The sequence below is a fragment of the Lactuca serriola genome, chromosome 3, assembly GCF_051521515.1.
Source record: "Lactuca serriola cultivar US96UC23 chromosome 3, Lser_US96UC23_V15, whole genome shotgun sequence".
NCBI lineage: Eukaryota > Viridiplantae > Streptophyta > Magnoliopsida > Asterales > Asteraceae > Lactuca > Lactuca serriola.
The window spans coordinates 242244780-242265115 of NC_136410.1; the positions used below are offsets into that span (position 1 = coordinate 242244780).

General features: G+C 32.0%; 1 pseudogene across 1 annotated transcript; it reads left to right on the top strand.

Annotated features, from left to right (window-relative positions):
• The first annotated feature begins 14470 nt into the window (after window positions 1-14470).
• On the top strand, window positions 14471-16803 carry LOC145093790 (uncharacterized; annotated as a pseudogene). The gene is made up of 3 exons (XR_013703093.1): window positions 14471-15072; window positions 15415-15486; window positions 16066-16803. The product of XR_013703093.1 is annotated as an uncharacterized LOC145093790 (transcript).
• Window positions 16804-20336: the final 3533 nt, after the last annotated feature.

Consider the following 20336-nt stretch of genomic DNA (forward strand, 5'->3'; position numbering starts at 1 on the left):
TAATAAATTAATGAAATGATTGGATTATAAAAAAGTAATGACAAAAAAATTAGTAATGATTAGCCTAAACAATATCTTAATAGGATATTAGGACGGAGTGTCGATAACAACACCCGAGATTTTATATTTATACCCAGTCTCAAATACTAAGTCTAAAACAAGTATTATTACTACATTAATTGAATTAGGCTTTTTGAAGAATACAAAACATTAATTGTGATTAGGTTTGGGTTTGAACATAGGATGCCTTTCATATCTTCCACAAGTTGTTATTATTTTGGAATAATTGAATTTAAAAAGTAATTATCTTGCTGTTTATTTTTATTTAGGTCCAATATTGATATTTTACGGTTAATTTTTTCTTTTTGTTTAATCGAAATAACGGAAATTTTTTTATTATATTAAATTGTAATATATACTTTTCATAAATGTGATGTATTTAGTTTTGTTGATTTATAAAATGATATATCATATTTTTTTGTTTGAAATAATAATATTAGATTATAAATTCATAAACAATTTTGTTTTTTTTTAGTTTTTGTTATCTTTCAGTTTAGCCACGGTTTCTTTTTATATAGAACTTTGATTATTATAAAACTTATTATATTATAGTTTGATGCTATAACCATTTATAATATTTTTTTATTTATCAAATAAATATTTGTTAATTTTTATTTAAGAAAATCATCAATCACACAAACTATATCTATAAGTAATGTTTAGAAAAAAAAAACAATACATTAGGATTCAAGTTTAATGACTTGATCAATGAATTTGAAATACTTTTGATTTTATATTTGATTAAATATTTTAGTTTTAGCGGCAAGTCAATTTTGTTAAGATGACGTTTATATTTATAAAAATGTATGATTTGTTATAAAAAAAAATCTATTAACCTTTTTTTAAACATAAACTTTTGATAAAATTAATAAAATTTTAATTGAATATAAGAAAATAATAATAATAAATGGATAATGATAACGTAATGATTGAATAATAAATTAGTGAAATGATTGGATTATAATAATGTAATGACAAAAATTATTGATGATTAGCCTAAACAACATCCTAATAGGATTTTAGGGTGGAGTGTCCATAACAACACCTATTGTTTAGGGATTTTATGTGGTTTTTATATTTACACGTCAGTCTCAAACATTCTGGTCTAAAACATGTATCATTGCTAAATTAATTGAATTAGCCTTTATGAAGAATACAAAGCATTAATTATGATTGAGTTTGGGCTTGCACGTGACATGCTCTCATATCTTCCAGAAGTAGATATTATTTTGGTACAATTGAATTTAAAAAGTAATTATCTTACTATTTATCTTTATTTAGGTCCAATATTGATATTTTGTAGTTCACATTTTTGGTAACACTTGAATTTAGGAATGTTCTTTTTTAGCCCCTTTGTAATTAATTATTACATTTTGGTCCTAAGAGTAGTATGCAGTGCGTACCATTGGGTACGCTTAGTAAGAAGCCAATACGCAGGGCGTACCACATGGTACACTTAACGTACTAAGGGGGGTTGATCGCGGATGCAAGGCATCGTACGCTGGGCGTATGAGGATTACGCGGGGTGTACGAGGGGTTAAAGAAGATTAAAGGTGCATTGCTTAATGTGAAGCTTAGAGATCCAGAATCATCACTCATTGTGCAAGTCTTTTGAGGTATCAAGTTCATACCTTGTCTTCTCCTTGCTTAGATCTATCCATGTTATGGTTTTATGCTTCTTTACTTCTTTTGGTTGGTCTTGATGGGTTAAGGCCATTTCAGAAGCTAAATCTTGTAGATTCGGATGTTTAGAGGGTTCATTATGCTTAAAGGTGCAAACTTTATGGGGTTTATGGTCTCATGCACACATTAAGTCATCTATTAAGTCCTTTTGAGCTTCATTAACCCATGCATGCACGTAAAGTTTGCAACTTTACATGATAAGTCAGCCCAAGGAAGTCAGATCTAAGTTTCAAAGTGATGCCTTAATCAATTGAGGGTTGTAAATGAAAGTTGGTTGAATGAGGGAGTATGTTGGGTGTATAAGCCCTAAGGCCAGTACATTGTGCATACGAGCTGAGTATGCCCCGCATACTCAACAGGTTGGGCCTCAGAATCTTCGGTCTTCGGGTTGTACCATTTTGGGACTTAGGTGCTCTGGGCCTTGTTGGGCCATCAAAATTCAAGTGTTTTGGGCTAGGAACATTTTTGGACCTTGGATTAAGGCCCATGAAAGGGTTTGGGCCTAATTTGGAAAATTTGGCCATAATTGGGCCTTGGGTGTTTATTTGGAATTTGGGCCTTTGGATTTGTGGTTTGGGCCTAGGCTTTAGGCCAAGTTAGGAAAAGGGTAAAAATGTATTTTACCCTAGTTTGGCACTTAGTGTGGGTCAGGATCCGATTATTGATGAATGATTATTTTGGTGATTGATAGCGCGAGGATCTTAACAGGACAGCAGCCAAATATTATTTCTTTGAGATTCGGCAGTGCGAGGTGTGTTTCCTCATTGTGTTTAGCGGGTCGAAGGCACCAATACCGGCCCATGGTTTGTTATGTAGGGTGCTAAATGTCTGTGTGACTCTTGCATGTGTATGTGCTTGTATGCTTACTGGACAGGGTCGATGATTATTTTGTATGCTAGTATTTGGTTATGTGTATACAATTTGTATGTGGGCGGGGCTCGTTATGCGAGTTTGGGCGGGGCCTGTTATACTCAGTGGGCGGGGCCCGATGATTGTACGGTATGCTATTATCTTTGTGATTTTCGCATGTATTGGTATGTTTATATGATTATGTGTTTTATATGTTTACTGGGCGAGGCCCAATGACTTACAGATCTGTATACCGAGCCGGGATGAATGTTGGGCGAGGCCCGTTATGTGTTTATTTATGTATATATGGTATACGGTATTTTTGGGGAACTCACAAAGCTTTGTGCTTACGGATTTCAGTTTATGTTTCAGGTACTTTGGTTTTCAAATGGAAGAGCTCGAGATGATTGTAGTTCACACACGACCTCGTTCCGCATTTTCTTGATCTACTCTTATATGATGTGATGTTTGATACATTTGCTTTGTCTGGATTTTTATGATGATGTTTCTGTATTACTGGTTTTATTAATTCAAAAATGAAATTAATTGGGTCTTATTTTGGGATGTCACATTTTTTTGTTTAATCAGATTAATGGAAATAATTTTATTATATTAAATTGTAACATATATTTTTCATAAATGTGTTGTGTTTAGTTTTGTTGATTATAAAAATATATATTGTATTTGTTTTTGTTTGAAATAATAATATTAGATAAATTTCATAAATAATTTTATTTATTTATTTATTTTTTAATTTTAGCCACGGTTCCTTTTTATATATAACTTTTATTATTATAAAAGTTATTATAGTTTGATGGTATGACCATTTATAATATTTGTTTATTTATCAAATAAATCTTTTTTATTTATTTTTAAGAAAATCATCAATCAGAAAAAATATATCTTTAGTTAATGTTTGGAATATATATATATATATATATATATATATATATATATATATATATATATATCCCTATTCTAATAAAAAAATAGTTTTAATCTCCATTTGACATGTGTCACTCTAATACAACTTCTCATTAATATTATGTCACATGTCAAAGAGATATATTAGGCAACACTTCAAAATTCAAATTTATATATTTTAATTATATGTTATATTTGAAGTTATAATAATTTTAAAAATTTTGGTATATCTTATAATTATTTATTTATTTAAAATAATTGATAAATAATTTTTGAATTTTTACTATAAAAAATTAATTTATTTTGTAACCATGGTTCCCACGGGTTATAAACTAGTATATATATAAAAGAATTCTAGTTTAATGACTTGATAATGAATATGAAATACTTTTGATTTTGTATTGATTAAATATTTTAGGTTTAACAATGAATATGAATTACTTTTGATTTTGTATTGATTAAATATTTTAGGTTTAACGGCAAGTGAATTTTGTTAAGACGAAGTTTATGTTTATAAAAAAACATGACTTGTTATAAAAAATCTATTAACTTTTTTTAAACATAAACTTTTGATGAAATTAATATAATTATAATTGAATATAATAAAACAATAAATAACAATAATGAGTTTTAACAAACTATTACTTCAAAAGTTTTATAATAGTTTTTTTTTTAACAAACTATTCCATGTTTTTTTATAATAAAAAGAGCTTTGCACTTCAGCCCCTATATTTTGAAGATATTGCATTTTATATCTACATCTGTAATTATTAAACATCTTTACAAATTACTTCAAAAGTTTTATAATAGTTTTTTTTATATATTACATCAATTTATAAGTTGAATATAATTTGTGTCTTAAACAAATTTACATCAAATTTATTTTTTGTTTTGATATTTTTATATAAAGATGTTTAATTGTTTATATATTAAAAAAAAAGGTCATATTATTTATACGAACGAATTCATGAGTTTTATGGAAATAAGAAAATTTATAATATAAAATATTATAATTCAACTTTTATGTCATTTCAACCATATGATCTGAAACTACTTGCATGAGTTTTCATTTAGGGAAATTTTAATGGCACGAATGAAATTCTAATTACACGAATGAAGGACATATTTGACACTTTACTGTTTATGTTGTAATCTTTATTGAAACGATTATTTTCTATATTTTTATTGTTTTTATTATTTAAATAATGATTGATTTATAAAGTTTATAACTCTTTCAATATTTCAGTTTATACCCCATAATATATGTCGTAGATAATTTGTTTTGAATTTTGAATTTTGATTTTTTTACTTTATATTTTTATTGTTTGGAGAACGTAATTTAATTTAACTTACAACTTTAAAAATTATACATAGGGTTATTTACTTTTTTATTTTAGTCTAACAATCCAATTTTCATTGGTGCTTAAAACTGTGTATTTTAGGATGAAACTTCTATGTGACCATTATGATTTGTATTTATTTGTTAAAAAACTCATCAATTTTTATCTATGTTAAAAACACCCATAAATTGATGGTTCAATAGATCATTTGAAAAAATATAGTGCTTTTTTTTTGTAATTAATCTATAATTAACCCAACTCTAACATGTTACAGTGGTCTTGCTCAGATGTTTTATAAAAAAAATTGTAGTTTTTTCGGAACTCATTTAAAATTGGTGGTTAAACCGAACTTTTGAAAAAATAGTGTTTGAAGAATCAACAAGTAGATATCTATACAAAGGCTTTGGTACACCTGAGTCACAACGTAATGTGAAACATGTTTGGCCTAACAAATGACAACCTAGCTATGGTTAAAAGAGGAGAAGAATGTAATATTTAAAACCTATTTTGACAGAATTTTATTTAATATAAAGGGAAAGCCCTACCGTTCTTTTGTCGATAGGTCTATATTTATGGATCGCACGTTTTGTTTCCTTTATTTAAAGGTAAGGCTATCCATACCTCTTTTCAATTTAACCATACCCCTTCATCATTACCTATAATCATTTCTCTAATATATAAGTCATAATCACATATAATCTTTTACTTTTTGACTTCTAATTATTAGTAATTATAAAATAATAGTAATAAATAGTTTTTAAGGGTAATTTTAAATGCATGTCCCATTCTAACCCATATTGATTGATTTTTTGATGACTTGATAGGATATTAGGGTGGAGTGTCCATAAAAACCACCCATTGTTTAGGGATTTTATATGGGTTTTATATTTACACGCAAGTCTCAAACACTCCAGTCTACAACATGTATCATTACTAAATTAATTGTATTAGACTTTTTGAAGAATACAAAACATTAATTATGATTGAGTTTGGGCTTGCACGTGGCATGCGTCTCATATCTTCCACAAGTAGATATTATTTTGGTATAACTGAATTTTAAAAGTAATTATCTTACTGTTTATTTTTATTTAGGTCAAATATTGATATTTTGTAGTTCATTTTTTGGTAACCCTTGAATTTGGGAGTGTTCCTTTTTAGCCCCTTTGTAATTATATATTACATTTTGGTCCTAAGAGTAGTACGTAGGGCGTACCATTTCGTACGCTTAGTGTACTACCTGAGAAGCCAATACGCGGGTCGTACCACATAGTACGCTTAGCGTACTAAGGGGGAAGTTGATCACGGGTGCAAGGCCACATACGATGGGCATACGAGGATTACATGGGGTGTACGAGGGGTTAAAGAAGATTGAAGGTGCATTGCTTAGTGTGAAGCTTAGAGATCCAGAATCATCACTCATTATGCAAGTCTTTTGAGGTATCAAGTTCATACCTTGCCTTCTCCTTTCTTAGATCTATTCATGTTATGGTTTTATGCTTCTTTGCCCCATTTGGTTGGTCTTGATGGGTTAAGTCCGTTTCAGAAGCTAAATCTTGTAGAGTCGGATGTTTGGAGGGTTCATTATGCTTAAAGTGAAAACCTTATGGGGTTTATGGTCTTATGTATGTATTTAGTTCTTTTGAGATTTAAGAGCTTCATTAACCCATGCATGCACGTAAAGTTGGCAACATTACGTGATAAATCAGCCCAAGGAAGTCAGATCTAAGTTTTGGAGTGATGTCTTAATCAATTGAGGGCTGGATATGAAAGTTGGCTGAATGAGGGAGTACGCTGGGTGTACAAGCCCTAAGGCGAGTACGTTGTGCGTACGACCTGAGTATCATCAAAATTCAAGGCCCATGAAATGGTTTTAGGACTTAAGTGCTTTGGGCCTTGTTGGATCATCAAAATTCAAGTGTTTTTGGCTAGGAACGTTTTTGGACCTTGGTTTAAGGTCCCATGAAAGGGTTTGGGACTAATTTGGAAAATTGGGCCTTGGGTGTTTATATGGAATTCGGGCCTTTGGATTGGTGGTTTGGGCCTAGAATTTAGGCCAAGTTAGGAAAACGGTAAAAATGTCTTTTACCCTAGTTTGGACAGTTAGTGTGGGTCGGGATTCGATTATTGATGAATGATTATTTTGGTGATTGATAGCGTGAGGATCTTAACAGGACAACAGCCAAAGATTATTTCTATGAGATTCGGCAGTACGAGGTGAGTTTCCTCATTATGTGTATCGGGTCGAAGGCACCAATGTCGGCCCATGGTTTGTTATGTTGGGTGCTAGATGTTTGCGTGACTCTTGCATGTGTATGTGCTTGTATGCTTACTGGGTAGGGCCCAATGATTATTTTGTATGCTAGTATCTAGTTATGCGTATATGATTTGTATGTGGGCGGGGCTTGTTATGCGAGTTTGGGCGGGGTCCCGTTATACTCAGTGGGCAGGGCCCGATGGTTGTACGGTATGCTATTATATTTGTGATTTTCGCATGTAGTTGTATGTTTATATGATTATATGTTTTATACGTTTACTGGGCGGGGTCCAATGACTTACAGATCTGTATACCGAGCGGGGCTCAACATCGGGCGGGGCCCATTATGTGTTTATTTATGTATGTATAATATGTGGTATTTTTGGGGAACTCACTAAACTTTGTGCTTACGGATTTCAATTTATGTTTTAGGTAGTTTGCTTTTCAAATGGAAGAGATCGAGATGATTGTAGAGCACACACCACCTCATTCCACATTTTCTTGATCTACTCTTATATGATGTGATGTTCGATACATTTGCTTTATTAGGATTTTTATGATGATGTTTCTGTATTACTGGTTTTATAAATTCAAAAATGAAATTAATTAGGTCTTATTTTGGGATGTCACACTTTTTTTGTTTAATCGGAATAACGGAAATTATTTTATTGTATTAAATTGTAATATATATATATATATATATATATATATATATATATCTTTTTTATAAATGTGATGTCTTTAGTTTTGTTGATTTATAAAAATATATATTTTATTGTTTTTGTTTGAAATAATAATATTAGATAAATTTCATAAATAATTTTGTTTTTGTTTTTTGTTTTTCTTTTCCTTTTTATACAGAACTTTGATTATTATAAAAATTATTATAGTTTGATGGTATAACCATTTATAATATTTGTTTATTTATCAAATAAATCTTTTTTTAAGAAAATCATCAATCAGACAAAAGATATCTTTACTTAATGCTTGGAATATATATATATATATATATATATATATATATATATATATATATATATATATATATTAAAATTTGAGTTTAATGACTTGATCAATTAATTTGAAATACTTTTGATTTTGTATCGATTAAATATTTTAGGTTTAACGACAATTCAATTTTGTAAAGACGATGTTTATGTTTATAAAAAGGCATGAATTGTTATAAAAAAATCTATTAACTTTTTTAAACATAAACTTTTGATAAAATTAATTAAATTTTAATTGAATACAATCAAATAATAATAAACAAAGAAAAAGTAATAATGTAATGATTAATTAATAAATTAGTTAAATGATTGGATTATAATAAAGTAATGAAACATTTTAGTAATGATTAGCCTAAACAACATCCTAATAGGATATTAGGGTAGAGTGTCGATAACATCATCCAAGATTTTATATTTACATAATCAGTCTCAAACACTCAAGTCTAAAACATGTATCATTACTACATTAATTGAATTAGGCTTTTTGAAGAATACAAAACATTAATTATGATTGAGTTTGAGTTTGAACTTGGGATGGGTTTCATATCTTCCACAAGTTGTTATTATTTTTATAAAATTGAATTTAAAAAGTAATTATTTTACTGTTTATTTTTTTAGGTCCAATATTGATATTTTGCAGTTAATTTTTACTTTTTGTTTAATCGAAATAACAGAAATTAGTTTATTATATTAAATTGTAATATATATTTTTCGTAAATGTGATGTATTTAGTTTTGTTGATTTATGAAAAGATATATCGTATTTTTTTTGTTTGAAAGAATAATATTAGATAGATTTTCATAAACAAATTTGTTTTTTTTTAGTTTTTTTTTTCCTTTCAGTTTAACCACGATTTTTTTTAAATAGAACTTTGATTATTATAAAAATTATTATAATTTGATGGTATAACAATTTATTATATTTTTTTATTTATCAAATAAATCTTTGTTAATTTGTTTTTAAGAAAATCATCATTCACACAAAATATATCTATACGTAATGTTTGGAAAAAAACATATATTAGGATTCGAGTTTAATGACTTGATCAATGAATTTGAAATACTTTTGATTTTATATTTGATTAAATATTTTAGTTTTAGCGACAAGTTAATTTTGTTAAGATAACGTTTATATTTATAAAAAGGTATGACTTGTTATAAAAAATCTATTAACCTTCTTTTAAACATAAAATTTTGATAATATTAATAAAATTGTAATTGAATATAATAAAGTAATAATAAAAAATGGATAATGATAATGTAATGATTGAATAATAAATTAGTGAAATGATTAGATTATAATAAAGTAATGACAAAACTTAGTAACGATTAGCTTAAACAACATCTTAATAGGATATTAGACTGGAGTGTCCATAACAACACCCATTGAAGAATCTATAAAGGTAAAAACTGAGATATGTTTGTTTCTAAATTTTTGCATGTTGTACCATCACCCATGCCTAATTTAAATACAAGAAAGAGGTAATCATACTACATATCTAAGCTCACATCCTTATTAAATGTATTCTTTTAAAACATTGAACAACGTGTCCTGCAAATAGTCAAATATTAGCCAATAGATGTCATGCTACTTTCATCTCTCCCTTTCTCCCTCTTGATGGCTGATAGAGAGATGACAGGTTTTTTATATTATCAAACTCCATAGTTACAGCCCACTAGTTTTACAATATTGCATCATACGCCCTCTAGCGGCCGGATTCCCAAGTATATTATTTGCTATTTTGTTTTTGAGGATTATTGAGCAACTCGATGAGTTGGTGCTACAACTCATCGAGTAGGGTCGGGTGCGGCCACGTGGGATTAATGACCTACTCGATGAGTCCGTAAGTAGACTCGTCGAGTATGCACTGTGAGATGAAACCCTAAATCCCCGGGTTTGGGGCCTATATAAGGACATTTATAACGTCCATTGCGGCTCCTTATCTGCTTACCTTCACTGAGAGAAACCCTAATCGCCCCATTGTGCTTTAGAAAGAGTGTTGAGCTAATTTTGAGAACTTTTGGTGCATTTTTGGAAAAAAAGAGGAGGATCTCAAGCAAGGAACGAGAGGAGGTTGATAGAATTGTTGCTAATCATGAAGAAGCTTCTGTTTAAGGTATAAAGTTCATACCTTTCCCATTATTTTGAGTAGGTATCTTGTTATTATAGTTTAAGGCTTCTTTCTATCTCATTTTGGAACCTTGAAGGTATTGAGCATCTTTAGAGATTTGGTCATCAGATCTGAACGTAGTGAGGTCCCTAGAGTCTAAAGTTCCCTCCTTTATTTAGCTATAATAGACCCTTGAATGAGAAACTCCAAATAAATCATGTTTTTGGCATTTCAAGCCCAAAGTGCCATGCATGAATGTAAAGATCGAAACTTTATGTGATAATCGAGCCTTGGGAACACAGATCTAAGGTTTGGAGTGGTAGATCTGCCTTAAAACGTGTGAATGAGAAATCAGATCAAAGAGACTCGCCGAGTCCATGAGCGGACTCGACGAGTCGGTTAGGGTTTGTCCCGACGAGCTGGACACTACGATGACTCGTCGAGTTAGGGGTTAACTCGACGAGCTGGACCTTCGCGAGACTTCTAAGGAACAAGTGGACTTGACGAGTCGCATGAGTGCACTCGGTGAGTCAGGTCAAACTTGGATTGTTGACTCGAGTCTGACTTCTGTTGACTTTTAGGGTTGGTCAACATGAGTAATGGGAACCATGGAAGGGTAAAATGGTCTTTTACCCATTCCAAGAGTTAGAGAGAAAGAGAAGACAACCTTTGGTGTAATTGAGTATGAATACAATATTAATTAGAAATCATTATCTTGTGCATTAGGCAGAGGCTAGTTCGAGATTCCCGAGTACAAGACTTTTACTTGCTAGCTTACGAGGTGAGTCTTCTGACTATACTTATCAAGAGTGGTATCTATGAGTGACTGGAGGGTCTTATGTGTTTACTTGAGTTATGCATCTTGTCTGTGTGATATATGTATGCTATATTATGTGTTACTGAGACTGGACCAGAGGGTCCAACGAGTCGTGAGACCGGAGGGTCCAACGAGTCGTGAGACCGGAGGGTCCACATTGAGACCGGACCGGAGGGTCCAACGAGCTATAGCAATGAGAGGCTTATTATCTGTGTATGTGGTATTTTAGGAAACTCACTAAGCTTCATGCTTACCGTGTTATGTGTTATGTGTTTCAGGTACTTCTCAGGATCGCGGGAAGGCGCCGACATGATTGTACACATACATCAGAGTTTGAGTGATGATTTAGAGGATCCTGAAGTTATATATATATATATATATATATATATATATATAGTTTTTGATTATGGAATTTGATGTTTTGACATTGTGACATTTGGGATTTTGTTACTGTGATAACTATGCTTTTAAATTGAAAAATATGGTTTGAAAATTTAGGTCGTTATAATAACTCTTTCAATATTTCAGTTTATACCCCATAAATATTCATGTATGTCGTAGATAATTTGTTTTGAATTTTGTATTTTGATTTTGTTTACTTTATATTTTTATTGTTCGGAGAACACAATTTAATTTAACTTACAACTTTTAATAATTATAAAAAGGGTTTTTTTAGTCTAACAATTCAATTTTCATTGGTGCTTAAAACTATCTATTTTTGATGAAAGTTCTATCGTGACCATTATAACTTGTATTTATTTGCTAAAAAACTCATCAATTTTTATCTGTTTTAAAAACACGCATAAATTGATGGTTCAATAAAATATTTGAAAAAATATAGTGTTTTTATTTTGTAGTTAATCCATAATTAACCCAGCTCTAACATATTATAGTGGTCTCGTTCAGACGTTTTACAAAAAACATTGTAGTTTTTTTGGAACACATTTAAAATTAGTGGTTAAATCGAACTTTTGAAAAAAATAGTTTTTTTTTTTTTTTTTTTTTTTTTTTTTTTTTTTTTTTTTTCATAATTAGCTCTTATAAATATTGTATCTTGGAGCACATGTGAATTTTTATAACTTATAAAAATTCAATACATATCAGATTCATATGAAAATCTAAATTAAAGTTTTGAAAAAAAGTATTTTTTTCTACATAAATTTTAATGTACGAAAAAAATATGAATTTTAATATATTATTAATTTTTTTTGATAAAAAATAAACATTATCTCTTAAAAAAACAAACAAAACAAAGTGATAAAAAATAAAATAAACATTAAAGTTTTTTATATATTAATATGGGTCTTTAATGAAAGTGGACGGAAAAAGATGAATAAAAAACATGGTCTAAAGAAAAACTATAAGCAAGTAAATGAGTTTGAAGTTTTTGACTTTGACAAAATGATTACTTGAAGATCGTCATCATGGTTCCCACTAATTTTTAGTTTCCTATCCGATTCGGAATATATATATATATATATATATATATATATATATATATATATATATATATATATATATCAAATAGAGTTAATGAAATTTGAAAGACTAAAGAATATAAGGGTGTGTTTTGTAACTTGCATCTATGTCTAAGGGGATAAAACGAAAAATATATTAAAACAATTGAAATCCACATATGATTTGACGTATCGGGTTGGTGTCGTGTCAAGACATTAAATGGGTTGAAATGACTTGACCTTAACCCGACCCGTTTAATTATCATGTCGTGTTGTGTCAACCTGTTTATTTTCGTGTTGGGTTTCGGGTTAAGGTTTAGACCTTGTAAATATGTTGTGTCATGTCGGATTGAAATATTTTAAAGGTTGGAAAGTAAGAATTATGGAGGCAAAAACGAAAAAGTGAAACACTAGAGTTATGAGATTGAATGACAAAATTTATACTAAGTTTAGAAGGAAAAATAAAAAAGTTAAAGTTGGGGAGCAAAAGGGATAGGTGGTGAGGATGACTAAAATTACGTAATTTTGAAAGTTTGAATCACTTATAATTATTAAGTTTGGCCACTACAAGTCTATAACATATAATATATTTATAAAAATATGAAATTTATAATAAATAATATATAATTAAACGAGTCATATTCGAGTCATCTTCGAGTTGAAAGTCTTGACCCTAACCCTATTCTTTTAATTATTGTGTCATGTCGTGTCAACTCGTTTAAATAAACGTGTCGAAATCTCTGACCCTAACCCGCTAATTTCGTGTCAAGTTCGTGTCGGGTTTTCGTGTCGTGTTATGTTTTGTCAGGTCTATATATGATTGAGTAAATTACACGAATGGTCCTTATGGTTTGGGATAATTTTCACGTTTGGTCCCTAACTTATTATTTTAACTCAGACGGTCCGTACAATTTGTTTTTGTTGCGTACTTGGTCCCTGTCTTACCTAAAAAACTATTTTGCCATTGATTTTTTAATTTATTTAAATAAGATGAGGTATGTAAGGTAAAATAAGGTGATGTGGGAGTACGGTTGAATGTGTATTTATTTAAATAAATTAAAAAACAATGAAAAAATAGTATTTTTATGTAAGACAGAGACCAAACGCGCAACAAAAATAAATAATAGAAACCTTCCGAATTAAACAGATAAATTAGAGACCAAACATACAAATTAATCCAAACCATTAGAACCAAATATATAGGATGAACAGCAACCTTTGCCGCTTTTTGTTTCTGCCACTTTGTTTTCTTCATTTGCTACTTTCGCCACATCATTAATTCTTAAAAGGGTTTGACGATTTGCATTGGTGCCACAGTTTTTCTTCTCTTTTCTTATTTTGCCCCTGTAACTTGTGCTTTGGCTAATGCTTTTCTTCTCTTCCTCAAAGTCGGTTGCCGCCTCTCATTCTAGACCGTGATATTTTCCGATTGTTATCTTTTCTTCTTATCTGTTTTGATTGTGCCGCCCTTCTCCTCCAATAGAACTCTCCACCGCCATTTACTGCGTCTCTGAATATATTCTGCATGCTTATCAGATTTCTTCGCTTGATAACTCTTCCGCTCTATTCCCATTGTTGTATTCCAATCGAACGATCACCTCGACTTCTACTACTCCTCAGTATTTCTGTTTCTTCCAATTTCGTTTTATCTCGGCTTTTAATTATTTGGTTTCAAAAAACAGGTAGCACTCGATCTGAACCCTAGAAATCGGTTTGTTCACCATATGGTTGCAAAGCCTCGGAGAACAACATTAGGAGGTAGTCGCTGCAATTGTTTTACTAAAGAAGGGGTCAATTTGAAGTTGCCCTTGGCTAGCTGCCTGTCCACCATTCTTACTGAGGCACGACGGCGTCTCAATGACAACAACAGAAACACGGAGAGTGGAATGGGAGAAAGAGAAAGAGGAAGCTGGAATTCAACTTTAGGTGACCATAATTACTTCGTCTTCTTCTCAATTTTTTCTAACCGATTTGGTGTTCAGGTATGGAATATTTGGGATATTTGATGTTTACTATGATTATTGAACTTTACAGGAACAATGGAATGTGGAAGAAAGCTGTAAACCTCATAGCAGAAGTAAAAGGAAATTGGAGTTTCACTTGACAGGGAGATGTTTAATAGTATCATCGATACCTTTGGAAAATCTGGTGAACTAGGAGATGCATTGCAAGTGTTTGATCAAATGCAACAAGAAGGGATTACACCAGATATCACCACATGGAATTCTTTGATCAAGTGGCATTGCAAACATGGTGATCTCACAAATTCTCTTGTATTGTTCAACGAGATGCAAACACAAGGGCTGTATCCTGATCCAGGTATCTTCATTACCATCATTAGTCGCTTAGGAGAACAGGGGAAGTGGGATATAATAAAGAAAAACTTTGAGCAAATGAAAGACGGAGATGATGGTGGAAGTGGGATCATTTATGTTGTTTTGGTTGATATTTATGGGCAACATGGAAGCTTTGAGGATGCAGAGGATTGCATAAATACACTAAAGCTCGAAGGAGTTCCTCTCTCAGCTAGAATATTCTGTGTGCTTGCAAACGCCTATGGCCAACAGGGAGGTTATTATTCTATTTGTAGATTTTTAGATTGGTTTAATATTCTTGATTTTGATTTGTTTTCTTTGCAATCTTCCTTCTTACACACACACACACAGGGTTTATGACTTTATGTCAGCAAACAGTTAAAGTTCTCCAGTTGATGGAATGTGAAGGAATCGCACCAAACCTTATTATGCTAAATATTTTGATAAATGCATTTGGTATTGCTTGAAGACATATGGAGGCACTCTGAGTATATCAACACATAAAAAAAAGTCTAAGCCGTTTTGTGTATTAAAACTGTCATGATACATCTTAAATTTAAGTTGCTTATGGTAATTGTAATCTAAATTTCTCCTGAAGGGTGCAAGTCCAGATGTGGTTACCTACACTACACTTATGAAGGCTTTGCTAAGGGCAAAGAAGTTCGACAAGGTACAAAAACAGTCATACACTTCATTTGTCATCCTCTAGGTTGAGTTTGTTACATGTGGACCGGATGCGGATGGGCTGTTTCCGATGACAAGGACAATAATGTATTTATCTATTTCACTGGGACAAAAAGAAAAAGCAATTTTTGTGTAGACATTCGTCCAGGTCCCATGTTATGTCCTACTGTAGCTGGAATTGGATAATAAATGTTAGGTGGGTGAATCACAGGTAGGTATAATATATAGGGATATGGAGTCTGCTGGATGTTCACTGGATAGGAAAGCCAGACAGTTGCTTCAAACTGCAATCATGGTTCTTGATGATCTTAAAGATTCATTACTAGATAAAATGTCAGATTATATATTTGAAATAATGAAGTAAGTTGTAATAAAATACTTTAAACACCCCATATATTCTCTTGCTATTCACCATAAGTTTTTTTTACTTGCTACTTACATCATTCATGGGAAATTTCTAAACATGTTTAATTATATCACGAAAAAATACACATAAAATTTGTTATTTTGTTAGAATATTTTATATTTAAATGCTAAAATCGTAATGTTAATTTACTTTGATAAGAAGTCGAGGGAATTGGATGAGTGTGATGAACATCTCGATAATTTTCTACTTCAAGATGGAACAGATGAGAAAAGTGATGCAACAAAGGGTCCTAAATCTCGGGATAAGGTAAATGTTTACTGCTGCATGATCTATCTTTGTAATTGTACACTGGCTGATAAGTAATTTGTTGGATAATTTGGTATGAGTCTTGATACTTTAATGATGTTTCTTTTATATCATACGGATTTACCACATGTCTTGCAATGGGGGATACTAATATTGACAAAGCAGAGATTTTGTTGAAGGTTGCTGATATTTTGAAAGTAGATAATGTTAACAATGTTCAGGTAATTCTCTTCATGGATAAATTGGTCTTTTTAGGCTCTCTTTGTTTGTTACAGTGGACAGGATACAACATGTTGGACTGCATGAAAAGGTGGGACAGGGAAATACTATTGATTTGCTTGCGCAAAAGACAAGAATGACCTCTTTATCCTCATCATTGAAAATGAAAATAGGAGTACAAGGTTTTGTTCTCTTGTGCTATTAACAAAGGAGAGAAAAGAATGATGTGCATGTGAAATATTAGAGTAAATTACTTTTTCGTCCCTGTCGTATAGTGGTTTCTGTTGGATTTGTCCACAAAGGAATGTTTTTGTTTTTTTTTTTAATCTCTGTGGTGTGATTTTTTCCCCTTTTTGGTCCTGAGACTCGCTCCCATCTATTTTCTGTCGTTAAATCCATGTAAATTTACCATTTTACCCTCCATTATATATTTTATTTTGTAATTATAAATTACGGATAATAGCAGGAAGTAGCAAAATATTATATTCTTTTTACTAATATAGACAATGTATTTTCCGTATAAAGTACATTGCCCATATTGGTAAGTAGAGTAAAGTATGCTGCTATTATTCGCAACTTACCCTGTTAACATTTAAAGCATTTAGGCAAACTCGATCCAACCCGGCGCCAAGGGCGCAGCTAATTCCTACTAGTTTACTTTATATGATGCGATCGATTGAATATAAAGCACTCAAATTAATGTTATCATTGTTTATACACGAATTTATTCGTGCCAATAGAAATATCCTTTCATTTAAACCATTTTATTTATGCAAATGTTAGATTATACACCTTTAACTTTTGTGATTTTTATTTTATTATTTTACTAATTTTCTTACATAATTTCCATAAAGTATCTAAAAATATAATAAAATGAATTCATTGTAAACAATTTTTTAGCGTTTACGTAATAGCGGATTGGAAAGAATATTTTCAATCTAATGATCATACGAATTATGTTCATACAAACACAAATAAAGGTGATGGGAACGAAACCGAGAAAGAAACTAGTTATTTTATTGATATCACATCAAGTTTTGAAACTAATACGGTATAAAGTTGTAACACCGTAAATTTTTAAATTAATTTTTTCATTTTCAAAACACATAATTCTCAATATCACATTCCAAAAACCACAATTTTCAAATTGTCAAAAACACAAATTCATAAATTGTTTGATAAAATCCAATATCCTCAAAAATGAACTCCATCTCATGTGTACAATCAAGCCGACGCCTTCTCATGATCCTGAGAATTACCCGAAACACATAACACATAATACGATAAGCACGAATCTTAGTGAGTTCCCAAAATACCACACATAACTCATTAGCCTCTCATGACTATAACTCAAATAAGACCCTCTGGTCGATGTGTCTCAGTGGAACCCTTCGTTCCCACAGCTCGGGTGGACCCTCCGGTCCTAACTCAATAAAGCTCAACATATAATACACAACATAAATCACAAAGACATAATGCAGGATATCACATAACTCAATATAAGCACACAAGACCCTTTAGTCACACAAAATTACCACTCACGGTAAATATAGTGAGAAGACTCACCTCGTAAGCAAGCAAATAAACCTCGTACACGAATCACTCATCTAGCCTCCGCCAAAAAGATACGATAATTATCTCTAATTAACACTTAAATCACAACTCCAAATAAACCAAGTTATTTTCTCTCTCAAATCTCTTGAAATGGGTAAAAGACCATTCTACCCCTCCATGGTCTCCATAATCCCTGTCTTGACCAAACCCTAAAGTCAACTGAAGTCAACACTCGAGTCAATAGTCCATGTTGACCCGAATCGTCGAGTGCATCTATGTGACTCGTCGAGTCCCCTTGTTCCTTCAGAAATGTCGCGAAAACTTAACTTAACTTTTTGAGTTGTCTCATCAACTCGCCGAGTTGCTCATGTCCAGACTCGTTAGGGAAAACCCTAGCCGACTCGTCGAGTTGGCTCATCAACTCGGTGACTCCTTTAAGTCTATTTCCTCATTCAGACGTTTTAAGGCAGAGCTACAACCCCAAACTCTAGATCTAGCCTGCCAAGGCTGAGATACCACGTAAAGCTGCAAGCTTTATGTCCATGCATGACACTTATGTGAGAAAAAGAACGATCTGATGCGCAGGGACAAGGTTTGAGAACTCAAACCTTGAGTAAATGCTTAACATCAATGTCTTCTTGCTAATAAATGTTCCAGTAAAGTCTGGATAGACCAGTCAAGTCTGAGATAAAGTATTCAACAAATGTTCAAGCCATATATGAAGAATGAGAATAAAGATCAAGGTAAAGATAATAAATGAAGAGCAAGAAGAATGTTTGAAAGAATATTTAGAAAGATGAAGTAACTTGGATATGCTAAAAGGTTTGAATAATCTGTCAATTGATTCAACATTGAATGCTCCTATAAATAGGAGTACATGAAACATGGTACTAACCAATTACAATCAAAGGACTGGATAAAAGAGTTACATCTGACACTCTGAATATCTGTGTTTGACAAATAAAGCTAAGTCCTATGACAAGTTAAATCAAACAAAAGACAAACTACATTAAATGCATTAAGACAAAATATTGATTTTGGAACAACAAACATTCCGGACATAAACATCCATTCCGAAATGCGTTCACTCACAATCTCCACATCACCAACATATCTTCAAGTCCGGACATGAACTGATTCCGGACCAATCTTCACTTTGGACCACCATCTGACTTCGGAATTGACATTGGGACTTATGATTGCTAGAGGTTCACTTTCATGTTCCAACAATCTCCCCCTAAGTGAACTTAGCAATCAAGTCATCTTAGAAAGCTTCTTTCTTGATGAATGTGTAGGCTCTAAACAACTATTCTCGGACTTCAATGTACAAAGATAGCTGACTCACAAACTTTGCTTTTACATGTTCCGGAGCTTCAGATTTGGGCGCACGGCTGATGAACTTTTTTGAGTGCTTTTATAGGAACCAGGTGTTTGTCAAGGACTCAAAAAAGTCCTTGTTTGTCTTCTTGGTTTTGTATACAAACCCTAGAACCCGATCATCAATAGGGCCTTCAGCTAGAAGTTTAGCTTTCGGAAGCACAAAGTCAATTTTTGCAACAAAATCTTCTGTTCCAAATAGATGAGCCAACTCATTGTCACGTCAACTAAATTCCGCAACATAGTCTTTGAGTAAGCTCAGAGCTGGATGGTACGCACCCATGCTGATATCATCATTTTGGAGTCCTCGAAAGTGAGCAGCTAAAGTAAGAATGTTGTTCGGATTCATCACCGGGAAGTCAGCATCAGTGATGGTTTGATAAGATGGTTTGTTTCTGACAACATGGTATCGGAAGAGTGGACAGTTAAGTTCAAACTTGGTGAGGACCTTTCTTTTGTACCCATAAATCTTGGTAATCTTCTTCCTAGTCCATACTTCCTTTAGGGGAAGTGCATTCTTGGCATATAAGGTTTTTAACCTTTCATGCTTTGTCCAGATGGTGACCTCCAGATTGTCATTGGGATGGAGAGGGGTAAACTTGATGTAAAATTTGCTGAAGGTAGAGAGAGGAAGATCAAGCTGTTAGAAATCATCAGAAGGAATGTCATAGTACATAAAGGGTACTAAATCGACATCCTTAAGAATGCCTTCACGGAAGATAGGAGAAATGCCATGCATCAGATCAGGATTGTCTTTGAGCGCTTGGATCCGGATGTTGTCCTCTAAAGCCTTGTTTATTTCCTCCTGAGACCAACCAAGTTTTTGCTTTGGTGGAGGTCTGGATTCCGTGATAGGCTTCTTGCCTTTGTCTTTGCTTTTGTTTAGGACTGAGATCACATGCAACATGTTCTCATCTACAGTGACCTTGGGAGGGGAGGATGGAAAAGGTTCTTCCAGAATGTCGTGTGGAGTCCGGAGAGGAGAACCTTCATCTATTGGAGTGATTTTTGGC